Here is an 18995-nt window from a genome sequence, read left to right as displayed (position 1 = left end):
TTCACCATCCTTTCCTCTCACTCTCTGGCCAGCCTCCCTTGGCCCTCCTCCTACCCCCACCTACGAGGCTAAGAACCTCGGGGTCATCTTTGACTCCACCCTTTCCTTCTCCGCCCACATCTCGGAGGTCTCTAAAAAGTCAAATTTCCGACTGCACCTCCTCAGAGGTACTCTGCCTTTCCTCTCCTTCCCCCAGAAGCTCATGGTATCTCAAGCTCTGGTTCTCTCTAGCTTGGACTATTGTAACAGCCTCTATCTAAATCTACCTGCCTCTACTCTCCGCCCTCTGCAACTAATCCAGAACAGGACTGCTAGACTTGTCCTTGGCCTCAAGCCCTGGGATCGTATCTCTCCAGCTCTGAAATCTCGCCACTGGCTCCCAGTGGATGCAAGGATTAAATTCAAAACCCTCTGCATTGTCCACAAGGCTTTCTGGGGCCTGCGTCCAAAATACCTTCAGCTATCCCTCCGCAAATACCTCCCCTCTCGAGCTCTTCGCTCCTCTACCTCCAACTCACTCAGGGTCAGTCGTTTTTCTAAGAAACGAGCTGTGGGTAGATCTCTGTCTTCGGCTGGGGCCTCCCTCTGGAACAGCCTCCCTGCAACTCTAAAACTTGAGGAGAACCATCTCCAGTTCCGGAAGCACCTCAAGACCTTCCTCTTTTCTTCTGCCTTCGCTCCCCCTCTCCCCTGCTGATTTGTTCTCTCTTGGCACCATGCACTTGGACACCCTCTGTCTTTTGGGCCCAGGTTACCCGCTCATCCTGCCACCCTCCCGCACTGCCTCCGGGCCACCCCTTGCACTGGGGTCTGTATCTGTACCCATACAGCCCCCCCTTTTTCTTCCTGCACTTATCAGACCTACCCTGTCTGCTGCCTTAAACCTAGCACTTGCAAATTGCTGGCTGCATTACTACTGTTTGTTTCCTTTATTATTTATTTATTGTTATTTATCTGTTTCTCCTCTGCTTCGCACTTTCCACCTCCCCCCCCTCTCCCATGCACTTGCGCGTTCTCAATGTCACTGGGCCTAGTAAGATCGCTGTTTTGTTCTCCCCTGCTCCCCTCCCTTGCCTTGTCGCGCTCTGAAACACTTGTGTACGCGATAGAAATAAAATATCAATCAATCAATCAATCACTATCCCCACAGATAAAGCCCCACGCTACTTGACTTGAAAAACCAAATGGACGATGCTAGAGACATGGGTAAACCAGCACTTCTCCTACTTCTTGACCTATCCGCGGCATTCGACCTCGTGGATCATGGCGTCCTATGACACCACCTTTCCTCCACTGCCAAATTCTCCCCAGAGGCCACAGCATGGATCACCTCCTTCTTACAAGACAGAACCATGCAAGTATTCTCTGACCTAGCCGCCGCATCACCAACTATTATACTTTGTGGTGTACCCCAAGGTTCCTGTCTCTCCCCCACCCTGTACAACATCTTCACACGACCCCTCTTCCTCATCCTCGAGGCTATGGGCATCTCATACACCAACTACGCCGACGACACGCAGATCCTCCTCACTCTCACAGGTAACTATGACACCGACTCCCTGACCCTCAACAACCTCTACAACACCATCCAAGCCTGGATGGCAGACAACGGACTATGCCTCAACTCTGACAAGACGGAACTCCTCCTGGTAGGTTCCCCCGACACGCTAAAAAATCTAGATGCCCAATTCAGCCACTTCACCATTGACTCCATTAAAATCCCGGTCTCCGATTCTGTCAAAACTCTGGGAGTCTACCTAGACTCCAGCCTATCCATGGATAGACAAGTCAACGCAATAGCATCCGCAGCTGCATATCATGCCAAACTTATCAACGCAATCAGGCCCTTTCTCTCCAAAGAGAACTGCACCAACATAGCCAGAGCCATCACCGGCTCCAGGCTAGACTACTGCAACGTACTCTTTCTAGGAACCTCCAACAAAAACTTAGAGAGACTACAAGTAATACAGAACAATGCTCTCCGGGCAGCCCAAGGCATTGCTAAAAGAGAACACATCTCTGAAGCCAGAAAACTAGCCCACTGGCTCCCAATAAAGGAAAGGATCGTATTCAAAGCCCTAACCCAGACCCACAAGTGCATTCACTTCACTGCTCCAGCATACCTCTCTCAAAGGATCCACCCTGTCTCCACTACCAGGCCAACCAGATCACCGTACACCAACATGCTCTCTGTGCCACTAGTAAAAAGAGTAAAAGCGGTGAATCCAGCTTCCCCTATCTCGCGCCCACTCACTGGAATGCCCTACCTCCCAATATCCGTGGTGAGGACTCCCTCACCACCTTCCGCGAAACACTGAAAACTACCCTCTTCACATAAGGACCAACACATCAGCACGAATATTTATCATTTATGTTGCAATATACGACCAAATGCAATATTTGTAACAACCGTATGATTTCTTGTACTATTCATAATGTGTCAACAATCGCTATCATGTGTACCATGTAACTAAGTTATTGCAAGTAACAACGCCTCAATGCCCCTGGGCTGCTTGGGCGCTATATAAATATAAATAAATAAAAAAATAAATAAATAAGAGTAACCGCCCATCCATCAACAGCCCCACATGCACATATCCACAAACCATCCACCCAAACACCTCCCAGACACATACCCACACCCCACCAAAAACAATAAACCCAGACATAGATCCATACTCCATAGTCCTTGCATCCTGACAGATACATCCCCACTCTACATCAACAGCCCCCAGACACAGCATCTCACTATCTTACCAACACACACCACATACACATTCCCATTCCCATGTACCACACACTACCTCACAGCTAGTTCCCCACTCTCACTCCAGCAAATCCACATAAAGGAGCCACCAATGTCTAGTCCCAAGGGCACTTCTCCACCTATCATAGAAATGCTTCCCCTGTTCAGGCGAATCCTCACCCTCCATCCAGCCTCCAATCTGTACAGTGTGAGAAACCTGAGGGTGTTCTCACTTATAGACCACAGGGATGGATCCTTTGTTCAGGTGGCCAGGGGAGGGCCATCACGCTTGGATCCCGACCCTGGGGGCGGGGGACAAGCAAGGGAGGATCACCTGGGCAGTGTGTCCTTTGGGAATGCGGGAGGAATACCATCGGGAGAGACATGGTAACCCCCCCCCCCTTTCCGACATTTCCTCCACCTTCATAGGCTGTTTTGAGTCCTGTCGCGTTGACCCCTCCCCATTTCCAACAGGCAACAAGATAAGGGGGAGTCATAGGGGAACCGGAAAAAGGAAACACTACAACTCCCATAATCCCATTCCCCTCCTTAACTACCCAAAGACTGAGGCGAAGAAGATCATGTTGGGAGTCATGAGGATTACCCATAGGAATAGACATGCAATGGATTCCTATGGGCAGTCTCCATATTGTCCTGTTAATAAGGTCAAGCAAAGTCAGGCACTTGACCTTAATCACATACATCTGATACCCATCAGTTCCCCACACATGGATAAAAGATGGAACATAGAGACACACCCTGAGCAAGGTGAGACATGAGAAGGAGCAGATCTTCTGGGGAAAAGGCAAATCCACTGGAGCAGGACGACCGATCAAGGGACCAGAGTGAAGGGTAGGGAAACTCTGAAGTTCCCTGCAGGAGGTGGTTGCCTCAGGGAAACCGTGAAGGAGACGCAGAGAAAGCCAAATCGCAGACAAGAAGAAGTCAGTATTGTGTTTCAAAGACACCAGCGACCCTCCCGAGTGAACTACTGAGTTGGAGAGGCGAGGCTAAGCCTGTGGTATCAACCTTGACTTCTGAATGAAAGCCACAGAGACAAAGGAATGCACACAACCAGTGGGTTAGCGAAAGACATAAAAGGCTGGTTTGTGTCAACGAAATCTGTGGGGCCATGGATCCTCCAGGGCCTGGCCTTGGAGTTTTAGGCTCTGTTTTTTTGAGTGCGGACCCGGCCCGCTCCCCTGTTAGTCCCCGAGATGTCCTTCCTCTCCCTGCCCCCCCTCCTCCCGCCTCCCAGCCCGCCCCCGGCCCAATTGGGTGTTAATCCAGAGTTGCTCAGTGTAATCACCGGCATCTCCCTGCATGCCCTTTCCATCTGGGGCCTCTGCAGGTGAGCGTGTGGGGCCATGGACCCTCCTGGGCATGGCCTTGGAGTTTTAGGCTCCGTTTTTTTTTTAGTGCGGACCAGGCCCGCTCCCCTGTTAGTCCCCGAGATGTCCTTCCTCTCCCTGCCCCCCCTCCTCCCGCCTCCCAGCCCACCCCCGGCCCAATTGGGTGTTAATCCAGAGTTGCTCAGTGTAATCACCGGCATCTCCCTGCATGCCCTTTCCATCTGGGGCCTCTGCAGGTGAGCGTGTGGGGCCATGGACCCTCCTGGGCATGGCCTTGGAGTTTTAGGCTCCGTTTTTTTTTTAGTGCGGACCAGGCCCGCTCCCCTGGTAGTCCCCGAGATGTCCTTCCTCTCCCTGCCCCCCCTCCTCCCGCCTCCCAGCCCACCCCCGGCCCAATTGGGTGTTAATCCAGAGTTGCTCAGTGTAATCACCGGCATCTCCCTGCATGCCCTTTCCATCTTGGGCCTCTGCAGGTGAGCGTGTGGGGCCATGGACCCTCCTGGGCATGGCCTTGGAGTTTTAGGCTCCGTTTATTTTTTAGTGCGGACCAGGCCCGCTCCCCTGGTAGTCCCCGAGATGTCCTTCCTCTGCCCTCCCTCGCTCCTCCCGCCTCCTAGCCCGCCCCCGGTGCCCGATTGGGTGTTGAATCCAGAGTTGCCCGCCCAGGCCCCTGCTTGCAGCCTTGCGCCCGATCCTTTCCCCTTCCTCTTCCCCTCCCTCTGCCCGCCTCTCGGCCCTCCCTCCACCTGTGATTGGCCGGATCTCCAGTCTTAAATGAACCTCCCAAGGCAGCCCTCTGCCTGGCAGCCCCTCTGGCTAAGGGCCTGAGGCAAAGGGCGGCTCCTACACTATTGGCTCCCAGATGTGTCTGCAGGTGTCAGCAGGGGAAGCCAATGAAGCCAGAAGTCAGCAACAAAAACTGTAAGCGTGGCACGGGTGGGGTGTAGAGCAATTACTCTACTCCAAAAAGCCCCTGCCACTCTCCCTTACCTTTCAATTTTGTGGCTTGCCATAGCCTCACACCATGCACACTTAGAGAGATTTATGACCACCAGCCTAAATCTACTCAAGTCTGACTGGACTGTAAATGTTGCCTGCATTACATACTAACCTAACTACTTGCCAATGTTAGCATATACCACACTTAGATGGAATTCTCAATTTAGCTTGCGTCACATCTAGACAGGATTATGAATGTTAGCATGTACCACACGTAGATGGAATTTGTGACTTTTGTCTGCCTCGCATCTAGACAGGATTATGAATGTTAGCATGTACCACACTTAGATGGAATTCTCAATTTAGCTTGCGTCACATCTAGACAGGATTATGAATGTTAGCATGTACCACACGTAGATGGAATTTGTGACTTTTGTCTGCCTCGCATCGAGACAGGATTATGAATGTTAGCATGTACCACACTTAGATGGAATTCTCAATTTAGCTTGCGTCACATCTAGACAGGATTATGAATGTTAGCATGTACCACACGTAGATGGAATTTGTGACTTTTGTCTGCCTCGCATCTAGACAGGATTATGAATGCTAGCATGTACCACACTTAGATGGAATTCTCAATTTAGCTTACGTCACATCTAGACAGGATTATGAATGTTAGCATGTACCACACATAGATGTTTTTTTTTTACTCTAGTATGCTTCGCATCTAGACAGGATTGTGAATTTTAGCATGTACCACACCTAGATGGAATTCTTGACTTTAGTCTGCTTCGCATCTAGACAGGATTGTTAATGTTAGCATGTACCACACTTAGATGGAATTCTCAATTTTTACCTGCGTCACATCTAGACAGGATTATGATTTTTAGCATGTACCACACTTAGATGGAATTCTTGAATTTAGTCTGTGCCGCATCTAGACAGGATTATGAATGCTAGCATGTGCCACACTTAGATGGATTTCTCGATATGAATGTTAGCATGTACCACATTTAGATGGAACTCATGACTTTAGCCTGCGTCGCATCTACATAGAAATGTGAATGTTAAGCATGCACCACACTTAGATGAAACAGTGAACGATGACAAGTGCAACACCTGAATGGAATCATGATCACTAGCCTTCCTCACATCTAGACAGAATTTTCAAATTAGCACGCGCCACACCCTCAGAAGGAATAGTGAATGATAGCAAGCGTCACACTTAGACACAATTGCAAGGACAGAAAGGCCAACTAACCAATCCACTAACAATCTCATCTCTCTGCATACACCGCTTAAACTCTAACCAAACACAACCACAACCCTAATACGCAGCAATCCGGACAAACTTCACTACACTGCAACAGCAAAACAAACCGCACATAGACTTGCACAACAGCACACGATGACTACGGACCTTAAAACACCCCAAGCACAGCCAACGGACCCACCGGGCTGAGGCTGCCAACAGCAAATCACTGCTCTCTTGCACTTTTCCAGCTTCTCCCCACTAACTCACTCCCCCTCCCTCTTTCAGAGCCTTCAGAGCGGCCAGGGGATCACTCCAGTGGTGATAGTGCGCGGTACAAATATCCTTTAACATTAACATTAACATTGAATCCGCAACAGTGTATCTCACAATTGAAGGTTGCGCCCATGCTGATGAGATGCGAAAGAAAGCAAACCAGTAATTAAATTTTAAGTTACTGATAACTGTGAAGCCAGTGACACAGAGTAGCGTACTGGTACGGCGAAAGGAAATAGCCCACTCAAAATGTTTGATGTCTTGTTATAAAGCGGGGAAGTGAACAAACTTTGAAATGTGCAATGAATGGTCAAGATTAACCCTGACGAAAGGGGAAGTTAAAAGGTGATTGCTTTAAGAGTAATAATTGTGGTATGGAACTTCCAATACCAAGAGACATTGGGGCAAATAGCATTAAGGGAGAGCTGAAGTGAAAGTCGAAGTGGTCCTGCATAGGTCTATGATAAAAGCCTTGCACCTTGGAAAGTCTTCGACATCAGTGAACGGTCCAAGCCCGACTGAGGGAGACATGAAACATTAAATACGTTTCGGGAAGGGAATCCCTAAAAGAATGTGAATGAAGCTTGGGGAAGGGAACCCCTGCAAGTGCTGTGATTATGAGATCCGATCACGGCTGAGGGAGATCTACGTTGAATCAGGTACTTTTGGGTTGAAAGGTCTAAGTCCGACTGAGGGAGACCTAAGTGAACTATTGATGACTTGAGAGGTCTGAGCCTGACAGACGGAGACCTACGTGAACCTTTGTTGAACTGTGAAAGAACCTTTGGGATGCTGGAATAAGTGACTTTAACGTGCAAGGCCAAGCAGGCCTCGACCCTTTTTTTTTTAAAACCTAAGCCAGAGTGTGTCAGCCTGTTTACTGGGGACTGCCTTACTCAGTGCTGTCCAACATTAAGAGGAGAGCAGACTCTACCACCTTGATCCTTTATTTTATAACACCGACTTTCCTTTGTATACACATTCCCCTTCACACACTTTTTGTATAAGGGATAGGGCAGGCATTAGGTTTTGTTTGTATGCACCATTTTGTTTTGACAGAGACTGACTAGGACTGTGTTTTCTTTATTATTTGATAGTAGAGACTACTCCCATCACAGCTATAGGGAAACGTAGGAGTTTTTCCAAACCCCAAGAATCTAATAAAGGTTTTAAAACTTGCATCTAGTGTCTTGTCATCTGTACTGTTGATACCATGTGTTCCATACAACAGGAACAGCAACAACTTCTACAGCCATTGTCTTGATTCACTGCCACACCACCTATAGGCACGGAGGTTTATTAGAGGGGATTAGAGCAAGAAAGGAAGGAGAGAACTGGGATAGAAGAAGCTGAGAATTGAAGTGAATAAAGTGCCAATTTGGAATCAGATGATCTGAGCTCCAATCCCAGATTCCCCACATGAGCACACCCGTGTGATCTTGGGTAAATCACTTTATCTCCCAGTATTTCTGTTTGCCAAATGTGGGAGTGCTTTGAAATAAGCTGAACACCAGTACAGTGTAACACGCTTTATCACACCCAACAACAAAAAATGGGCAAGAGAGGAGGAATTTTGTTTTAGTGACAAACGTGCAGGTTACGAAACCAGGAGGTATTCTTTATCCAATGTCCACTTTTGACCCGGATTGGGTAATTTTGGATGGATGACTCTAGGCTCCTATAAATCTGTTTCTTTTTCTGCAAAACATTGGGATGTTTAGAAATAAATTCCACACCAACATAACATGCTCCATTAAATCAAAAACCTTAGAGAGCAAAGGAATGGAACGGATGCCACTTAGCAGCGTGCAGGCCTACCTAAGAAGCAGAAGGTCCAGGTTCTAATCCAGGCTTCTCTGATTGGCCAAACTGCTAGAACCCTGGGAAAATCACAGAGAACCAGTTTGAGGCACAATATTATCCCAAAAACACTCTGGGGGTGCGGGAGGGGGATGGGGGTAAGCCCTAATGGCTAAACCATACACTTTGGAACCAAAATGTCTGGATTATGATGCAGTGAAACCCCTTCAAGGTGCGGATAGGATACAGGATACAGGATTCTACATGGATTATGATGGTGAGCATTACTGAGATGCAACAGTTGGAATATTACTGCTTGTAAACATTGAAAACTACTTTTCAACCCTTCCTCCCCGTTTTAACAATCAGATTACTTACTTTTTAAAATCCTTTGGCTTTTGGTAGTTAATAGCTGGATTTGAGTGCCCAGGATAAATAACTTTTTATTAACTTGCTGTTGCACTACAAGTTAGATCAATACTGTTTAATCAGTTGTGGATTGTTCATGCCCCTTCCTGTGATTTCATTGGGGTAGTCCAGGGTTGTATGATGTTCGTTCCACAATACTTATGATTTTGGTGAAATAGCATTACAGATTATTATCTCAGTACCGCCTAGACGTCCGCAATTCAGTGGCCTTCGGTAAATGCTCCAGATAAGATTTTGAAGTGGAAGTATTTTACTCCCTCTTTATAAAGTTGGGAGTAAAATTAATTTTTAGGGCGTAAAAACATACGTTCAATTGACAATGGGAGTATTTTACAAGCGAGTAAAAAGGATTTAATTGTAAAACAAATGTTTTTGTAATTAACATTTCTTTTTGCCTAGTTAGTCATGAACATTAAAGATACATTATACATAGTTAGATAAGGCGGGAATAATTGTAGTATCTTCCTGTGGCATGAAACGTACTACTGGTCCAAACCTATCCATGTAGCTGTGTGGGTCAAAGCAGGGAACAGGCTCCTATGTGCCTGTTTTCTATCTTTTGTTGCGAGTATGTTTACTCCCTATTTTTTATTTTTTGCATTTGCCTATTTTTAAGGTGTACAGGTAGCTGATACAACCCTTATCCGTAGGGCTTCCTTATGTATATATATTTCTCTATCTACTTCAGCTTTCTTATCTGGTAAATCTTACAAATAAAGTTGACACCTGCATCGAGTGCAATATGAAATAGAGAAGAAACACGAGGAAATTGAGAAGTAGTGAAGTGCCAAGTTGCAATCTTTGGAACCAGAAGATCTTGATCCAAATCTGTCCTTCCCCTCTTGACCACGTGGTTTGAACTTGACAAATCACTCTCTTTGAGCTTTGGATCCCTTATCCGCCAAATGCTTTTGATTTTCCACATAAAAATCAAATGATGATAGTATACATCATTTTTATTTTTATTGTTTTATTGGTTAAACCAATTGTAAACCTTTAACCAAACAGAACATGTATTATTCCTTTCCACATAGTGAAAAAAAAAGAAAAAGTCTTTCTCAAGTTCATTCAGACGCCGGCTTCTTCCTCCAATTCAAGGGCCAGGTTATGATCTTTCTCTCCTTTCCTTTTTCTGTGTATATCCGTTCCACTAACCTAAGGACGTCCAATGTCTGGCCAATTTTATCAACCGTCATTAAGCGTTCCCACCACTCCTCCTCTATACTATAATTCGATCGTGTGGGTGCATTTTTCAAATATTGACTGCTCAGTCTTTGAAGTTTCGGACAGGAGAGCGCCAAATGCCTGGTTGATACCATTCTTTCCCAATTTTTACAGAATCTGCAAGAGGCCTCTTGTTCACTTATCTGTTTCCTTAGAAATTGGCACTTCCTTCGATGGTAATAAATTGAGTCGACATTGCATCAAGAGATCACGGTAGTGGGGAGATGGAAATCTTTTAATGTACGGAGGTAGATGATTCAGGGATTTTCTTTCCCATACAAGATTAAGACAGTATCTATTCTCTGCCTTTAGTGTATCTGTTTCTAACCAGTCCCTTTCTGTTAGACGTCTCTTGGCATTTTCAGGATTTGTTTTGAGCATTTCTAATTTGATGTTATTGTGCTGTAGTTGGTCGAGACATTTTTGCTTCCATGCTCCAAGAAATGTATCACCCTTAATATTCAGGGGAGTTACCAGAATCTCAAATGGGATTGGTGGATTGTCCAGAAGGCATTTTCGAAAAAGGGAGATTGTTTTCCAGAGGACTATCGATGCCATAGATTGTAGCCTCAATTCATGTCTGATTGTTGACATTTTCAGACAGTTTGGGAGGCTTAGCATTTTCCGCCAAAAGTAGCCCTCTAGCTTTTCCCATGATTCCCATGGTAGATTTAAGAGGGTCTCGGCTTAGTGTGTCAGGATAGGTGTTACCTTTTGTTTCCAGAAAGTTATAATTGGAATCATGGAATAGACTCCCAATCTCCGATGCAAGGCTCTCCCCTGGTTTGTTAATTTTACTAGTCTTTCCATGATGAAGTTCAGTTGTGCTGTTTTTATTTATCTTGACCCCCAAATAGATTGTGTTGTCGACTACTTTTAATGCCTGATTTTCAATTGACCATGTAAAAGGGATCTTTTTCCTTGTGCCTATAGCTCGTTGCATTACAAGAATCATGGATTTTCCTATATTGATTTTCATTTTGTTTTCATAGAGATATGTTTTCAATTCCACAATTCTTCTCTGGAGCCCTATTGCCATCTGATCAATAAAAACGACACGATCCGCATACAGGACCCAAGATAGCTCTACTCGTTCCAAAATCGGTGGGAATGCTCTTATATTTTCTTGTGATGTTTGCATGTCCGCCATGTATAGAACAAATAGGAAGGGGGCTAGAGCACAGCCCTGTTTGATAACCTTGGTCGTCGAGATCTTCTCTGTTATATATTACCCCCCTTCGATACAATTATTTGAATTGTTGTATTGGTGTACAACTCTTGGATTGCTTCCAAAAGATCTTCCGGGCAATGCCATTTTTTAAAGTTTTGTCCACAGACGCTCTCTGTTAACTGCGTCAAAATCTTGCTCGAGGTATATAAAGCCTAGATATACATTCCCTTTTGATTCCAAAACCCGGGATTTTAATAGGTTTAGTAGGAACAGATTCAGGGAGGTGCCCACCCCCATCATAAAGGCCGTCTGTCGTTTGTCCAATATCCCAGTCTTCAGCGCCCAATTTTGTAGGTCTCTTAGCAGGATTGATGAACAAATCTTGCCAATAGAATCCAGAAGAGATATTGGTCTGTAGTTCCTGGGGTTGGTACGATCCCCCTTTTTGAAAATTGGAACTATTAGTGCTTCCTTCCAGGATGAGGGTATTGTTCTCGCTCGAAGGATCTGTTGAAAAAGGATCAGTATGAAATCTGGCCACATTTCCCTATTTTCTTTTAGCATCTTGTTCGATATACCGTCTGGGCCGGCTGCTCTAAAGGAGCTTAGTTGATTGAGTCTTAATGATATATCTTCCCTATCTATATCAATGGCCCAGGACTTTGAATTGGGCTTCTTTTTAGGCGGTGTTAAGGTCATCTCATCTTTGAAAAGTGTTGTATAATGATTCACCCATTTTCCCTTCGATACTTAAAGAGTGGTTAATGCTGGTTGTATGTCATCTCCCTTATTTATAATTTCCCACAGGGATCGGGCATTAGCTGTTGTAACAGCTGCTAACATCTGTTCCGCATCGCTCTGTGCTCTACAGATATTGGGTGATTTTAGCCAGTTCTTGTAGCTCTGTTTTCTCAGCCTAAGCAATTCTATTTTGTCCGGCAAATGACTTTGATGGATTTTTCGTAATTTAGCTTGATGTTCTCTTTTCTTCTTAACCATCTCACTGTTATATGCATGTTTCCTTGTAATTGTAGTAGATTTATTTATGTCTCTCCTCACCTCGAATTCTTTCAACAACCATCTATACTCTAAAACATTGCCATTACTATTTTTTTTTATGTTGTTGTCCAGATTGGCCAAGTGAGGGATATTGGAGGCTATAAGTCGTAACCGATTCCTGCCCCGTATAAGTTCAGTTGGGTGCCTCATGGTATTGATCTGCTCCTTCGAGTACCATAATAATTCTACTTCCAACAGTGCGTGGTCACTAGTGGTTTGTTTCTTTACAGACAATGATTTTATCCATCTAGTTGTATTTCCAGCCACAAAGCAATAGTCTAGGCAGGCACTCTTGTTGCTACAGAACCAAGTATTTGCACCTGGAATGTCGCCTAACGTCTGCCCATTTAACATCGTCATGTCCCGAATATTCATTTCCATAATCCATCTCTTTTCCGATGTTACTAGGTGTATTTTTTGTTTCAACCTTCCCTTTGAGTCCAAGAGCTTTAGATTCAGGTCTCTGCATATTACGATCAGTTGACTTTGATCTTTATACATTGATCTGTCGATCAATCCCATAATCACTGTTACATACTGCTCTATTTCACAGTCATGGGAGCTCCAGTATGTATTTATTAAGAGCATTCTTGCTTCCTTTTTTCCTCCGTTTTTGACCAGTTTGACCATTTGGACATAAGGAATCGGAGTTTGATGTTCTTGAATCTGTAGGTCCGAGTCCTCTTTAATTAATGTCAAAAAGCCGGCTCGCGGTCGTCCCAATGGGCCTTTTAGGGCTGGATTCATGTATACTTGATAGCCTTCACATAGGGGACTAGATCTTACCCAGGATTCCTGTATGCATATAATTTCATATTCTTCCAACAATTCACTTTCACCTTAGTACAAATGGCCAAAACCCCTAGTGTTCCATGAGGCTAGCAGGTATCCTAGCTTGGGCTGCGCCAGTGGAACCTATTGTTTCTATTTTTCCATTGTGAGCTTTGATGTCCCGGAACTCTTCTCCCCTTGTGCTTGTTTAGCAACCCCTAATTTAGATTGCATCCCTTGATTTCTTGAGTTATCCACAGTACACCTCATTTTTGTCAGTGAATTGTCCGTTATTTTCTGACTGTCCATCCTCTGGTCGATTTTGGGGAGTCTCTCGATCTGTTTTTCTTTCCTTTGAGTAATATTCTCTGGTTTGGCATTTGGGGATTTCCTTTGCCTATGTTTACTCAAATTTGTCTATGCAAGCTTTTTGTTTTGATTATGCAGATCTTGTCCAAATTGAGCATACTCCTTGATTCTGTCTCTGGTCCAGTGGTCCCGTTATCATCCACTATGCTCAACCTCATGCCTACATCCCTTAGATTGTTCTTTGTTCGCAACACCATATCTCTTTCTGTGATCTAAGGTGCATCATAATCAGATCCATCCTCCTTTTGTCCATAAATTTGATGATTACAATGTCATCTGGCCGTAGTTTCTCTGTTTCTAGCAGCTGATTTAGCAAGGTCAGTGTATTTTTCCTGTTCAAAACGATTTTCTTATGATCTTTGGTGGTCCTTTCTAGTTTATGTTGAGATCTTTTCCTTTAAGGAATCTCTACCCATTCTTCTAGTAGCAGATTTTATTTGCATTTTCCTATTATTTCTGACCGGCGAATATATTGTTTTTTCCATTTGCCGTTTATCAGGTCTTTTTACTTCCCGATCCTTGTTCTTTGTATATCTTTGATGATCAGTTTCAATCCGCTTAGACGGATGGATTTTTGGGCGTGATGTCATTTGGTCTTCCAGATACCGGAGCAGTTTTGTCATCCTTCCGACCTTACTTGAAGGTCTACGTGCTTCGCTATGCACCCTCAGTTCTTTTCTCCTTTTTTTTTTTCTTTCTTTTCTGCTGTACACTTATCTTTTTGATTTCTTTCTTTTTTTTCTTCAAATTTGAATATTTATCAATGACTTGCCAACCTGTCCTGCTGATATTCGCCCATGTTTCGTCCTCATCATTATCTTTGACTATTTCGATAAGATCACTCAGACAATCAGAGGTATCCAAATCAACTAGTGACCTTGAGTCCAGTTCCTCTTTTCTTTGAGAGGCTTGTTCTTGCAAAGGTTCTTGATGCTGGTTTTGGCTTAATGTCATTTCTCTCCTTGGTTTCTTAGAGGGAGGTCTCGTATCTACTCGTGACAGGGTTCTTATGTTTCTTAAGAACGCTCAAGATCAATTTGCTTTTCGTTTAGTTGCTTGTTTTTTCTTTTTCATGCTTACAGTATGTGAGGGCGAAAAGGGTAGGATGTTTTCCTTGCCCATTGTCATAGGTTGGGGCAGTAGGTTTATATCTAGAAATATGGAATAAGTTGATAGTGACTTCTTATTGCCTGACATTTTGGCGGGAGCTATTTTCTTTTGCTTTGGGCATGATTGCTCCTTTCCCAAGAGCATTGGCCCTCCTTTGCGTTTCCTTATTTCCTTTGTTTCTGGCCTCAATTCTGGTTTCCCTCTTGTGGCATTAGCTACTAAGCTGTTAATTTGTGCGTTTTTAGGGATTTCACTTACTGTTGCCATCAGCTCGTAAGACTTCCGAATCCATTTATGATCTTCTAAGATTGCTTCCATTAATAGATGTTTGTCATTTAAGTCTTGGTGAGCCAGATCACATAATCGACTTTGCCACTGGCACAAGGTATCTGACTCCTGCTCGAGCCTGGCAGTTCATTAATTTGTTCCTTCATATTCAGATTCAATGCATAGGTCGAATTAACTGAGTCATTTAGCGTCTTGTATAGTTTCAAGAATGGGGTCAACGTTGTATTAAGTGCTGCCATTACCACATTTTGGATGTTTATGAAGTCTTCCAGCCTTCCTTTGATACATAGTTCACTAATTTTCCTTAAACTTGAGTCATCAACCATCAAGGTTTGGACGGTTTGTTCAAGTCTAGGAGTAGTCACACCTGATGGGCCAGTAGCCATTGGCCATTTGTTTTGTTTGATTCTTTCCTCCTGGAAAGAACCCATCGGCGTGACAGGATTCTGTTGATCTTCTCCGTCCAATGCAGCAATTTTCTCCATGATAAAAGAGAGACTCCTCTTTTTCTCACTCACGATTTCACCTGTTAAATTTGAGATATCTTGAATCAACTTGCTGGCCAGAGTTGAGTTCCTCTGGGTGGTTGATTCCGGGCTACTTAGGCCCATATTTGTAGCCGTGTGGGTTCTATTTGCCCGATTTCGGGCTGGTTCAACTTCTAAATCCAATTGCTCTACTCCCCCCATTTTCTCCTTCTCTTATTGCGTCAACTCGGTATGTTGATTCATAGATATCTTGAAACGAGCTTTGGTCAAGTCTGTAGTTGGGGGAGTTTTGAATTGCTGTATCGAGTCCTCCCACACATCTTCCTGCCAATCAAGATCGTTATGGGGCTGGGGGCTGTCTCCCTGCCTTCCATAGGAGTGATCTTAGCAGGGGGAGTCCCTTTGGTCGATTGCTCATTTAGTTGATGCTGTGTCCTTCCTATTTGTTCACTATCCAGGGCTGCCAGGTCTACTTGGATCTGCGGTAACCCGGATTCTGATTCCACAGCTTGTCCTCGAGAGTCCCCCTCCTGTTCATTTTCTTTATTCTGAGTTTCCATCTGTTTCTTTTCCATTAATTGTTGTGAGGGGATAGATGGATCATTAGTGGAACTTCCATCAATAGCAGGAGTGGGGCTAATCCTTGCTACCTGATTCTCTTCTGTTATTGGTGTTGTCGTTCCTTTTATCATGTCAATCTGAACAGACAACTGACCCAATATACTTGCAGGTAAAGGGTGGGCTTCCACTGGCATATCCACTCGTAGGTCAGCGGTGTCCTTTTTTCTTGGGGTCTGATCTTTCTTGTTTGATGTCGTTTTCTGATGGTGATCGTGCTCAGTATCATTCTTTGTGATCTGATGACTAATATTGGCCTCCAGTTTTTCCTCCTCTGGTTTATTTGATGACTGGTCTACCTCTAGGGTTCCAGTCTGCTTCTTGTCCTCTCTGGCAGCAGTAATTACCGGAACTTCTGTTTCCGGCACCCGCAGCTGCTCCTCATCCCAACTGAGACTTAGGTACCTCGGCCCCGGGGGGTCACACTCGTAAACGGCAGGCGAGTTTGTGTTAGGGGCGGGGCTACTTTATGTTTTTGTCGGGCTGGCGATGGCATCAAAGATTGAACAGCTGGACAGGAGGTGAGGCGTTGTCTTCCCTTTTGGCGCGTCTTTCTTCTAGAGTCCGCCTGCGGGTCTGTACATTAATGGTCAACTTTGACCTCTTCATATTTTAAATGTGTTTGGTAGAGATAGCCTACTTTTCTCATCTACCACTTTCTAAAAGCAGGGGCGGACACATGCATAGTAAAACCAGTCATTAAAAGTCATTCAAAGTAGTGCTAGAAAAGAAGCCCGTTTGTTTCATTGATTCCACTCATGTAAAGAGTGAGATTTTCCCCTATGCAGTGTCTCTCTGCTAACTGTAACCATGTAACCTAAGGGTTGATAATCATAAAATATATCACACAATGTGCAATTTCTCACAAACTCACAAACATATTATGCACCCTTTGAATGGATCAAGTTGTTACTCTTTCCTCTTCAATCATGGTCAACAAGTCAGACAATGCCAAGTGGAATCAGCTACAGGGGCAGTGGTATGTGCAGTTTCTCCTGGATCATGACTCTCATTCCCACTGTTCACTGGTTGCCCACTAATATAAGTAACCGAGTAGGAGCAGTTACTCTCTTAAATGTATGTGGATAATAGGTCCATATCTATCATGAAACAAGACCAGGGAGCCCGCAAACAACCATGAAAGCATAAACCCAGTCCCCTGTGATAAGTGTACTACCTTTCTATTTTATCTGATAAAATAAGGGAAATGCTGCAACCAAAAAAAACAGCCAGTCAGAGAGAGGCTGGCGTTTGCCCCTTGTTTGTGCCTGAACTGCTGGATTGACATATTTAGATTTAGAGAAGAGGCATGAACAGCACAAGCACACAGCTCTACTGTTGTGTTACCTGATCGGGGATCGGGAGAGGGCATATCAGACTAAATCAACACGTTTCAATTTGTGCTAATTACTGAGCACATGGAAAATATGTGTTATAATTAAAATACCTACAGGATTTTGAGGTGGGGGAATGTTATGCCCTATTTCTGGAAGTTGGAAGTGAAAATATTTTTCAGGGAGTAAAAAATCTTTGGAACAAAACCTCACCAACTTCGCTTCCACACGCACTCCTTCATCCAATGTCAACATCATTCTCAACCTGCTCAGCTGCACTCTAATGAACGTTGCCACCATCCATGCACTGTGAAACTATGAATCAACAAAGCGAAGCCATTTGAACCAAGTATATACAGGAACTCATCGACAGTAAATGGTCCCTCTGCAAACAAGAAAACATCTGGGGATCAACTCGACTACAAGAAGATCTCACCACATTGAAAAGCCTAAATTCAGCCTGCGGGACCCTCATCATGGTAGCTAACACACTTGACTACACAGCATCCATAGCAGAAGCCTCCTCAGAGCAAAGTCCTCATCAAGGCCGCCATACATTGCATCAGTACTGTACCAGCCCCTAAAGTCCCCAAATCCAAAGAAAGGTGCAATGAAATCAACTTGTTCTCACAGGCAAAAGAAACAAAAACCCACCACCACATTGATGACACCCATGGTGAACCAGAAGAAAGACTAAGACTACAATGGGTCATGTCAATTAAGTTTTATCTAGATGAAAAGGAAAAACGCCTACCTTGCCCTACAGCTACGGGGGAGTTTCCCTGCTTAGCAAAACAAAAGCTAAGCGTGCTCGTTAAGTCCAAAGTAAAACGTCTTCAGGCCAAATCCTAAACAACTAACTGGCCCTACGACTAACACCTAACTAAAAAGAAAAAGGCAAGGCTTGCACACTAGCCTCGGTAGGGCTTCTGCCTAGCACAAGCTCTGTTAGACTTGGTTTCAGTCTTCCAAGTTCCTTTTGCACTGCAGCATATTCTTCCCAGTTTTGGTACAAAGTTATGACTTTCGGTCTCTCCTTTTAATAAAGAAAACTGTCTCTTGGTGAAAACATTTCCATCCCTCAAGGATTACTTGGAAATAAACACGTTTACCTTTGAAGGGTTGGTACTCTCTCAACGTCCTGTAGTCCAGATAAGTTGTTTTTCTTTCAACCAAGTTATTTCACATAGGGCGGCTTTCCACCCTGGTTTGTCAGACTTGTATTTCTTCCATGGCTTTCTAAGCTCTAATTCAAAGTGTTCATGTCCCTTTCTTTTCACCTTACATAGGGTATTCATGCACTGGTTTCTAAGGCTGTGGTAGCCTTGATAGCTTTCACAGATGTTATTCACAAAGTTCATATCCCTCTCAATCTCCCTTTCATAGGATTTTTGTATATTCAGGTTTCTCAGCCTCCCGTAACCTGCATGGTTTTCACAGTCATTATTCACAATGTACATTTTTCTCTCAATCCCCCTTGCTTAGGGTATTTGTATGTTCAGGTTTCTCGGGCTACCGTAACCTGCATAGCTTTGATAGCCATCACTTACAATGTTCATCCCTTATAGCGTTATCCCATATGCTCATCGGCTTTACCCGCTGCTACTTGGCTCTGTAGCTACGGTCCAACATGTGTGGAGCTCGGGGACTCGGCTCTCTCATACGTTCTGGTCTCAGTGTCCGGTCTCGGCCTCCCAGCACAATACTGCTTGCTAGTGGTCACACCAGGAGATGAGACGTGGGGACTCCCATCTGGCCTCCGTCTCTGA

The 18995-nt window shown here is 44.5% G+C and overlaps 1 protein-coding gene across 1 annotated transcript in view; it reads right to left on the bottom strand.

Moving 5' to 3' along the window:
• Window positions 1–18995, bottom strand: part of SEC24D (SEC24 homolog D, COPII coat complex component) — a 658686-nt gene that overhangs the window by 590313 nt on the left and 49378 nt on the right. The gene's annotated exons all lie outside the window — the stretch shown is intronic.

Source organism: Ambystoma mexicanum, chromosome 6q (genome assembly GCF_040938575.1).
Source record: "Ambystoma mexicanum isolate Mex_15411 chromosome 6q, UKY_AmexF1_1, whole genome shotgun sequence".
Lineage (NCBI taxonomy): Eukaryota > Metazoa > Chordata > Amphibia > Caudata > Ambystomatidae > Ambystoma > Ambystoma mexicanum.
The sequence above is the reverse complement of the archived record's forward strand: the minus strand, read 5'-3'. Positions and strand labels throughout refer to the sequence as shown.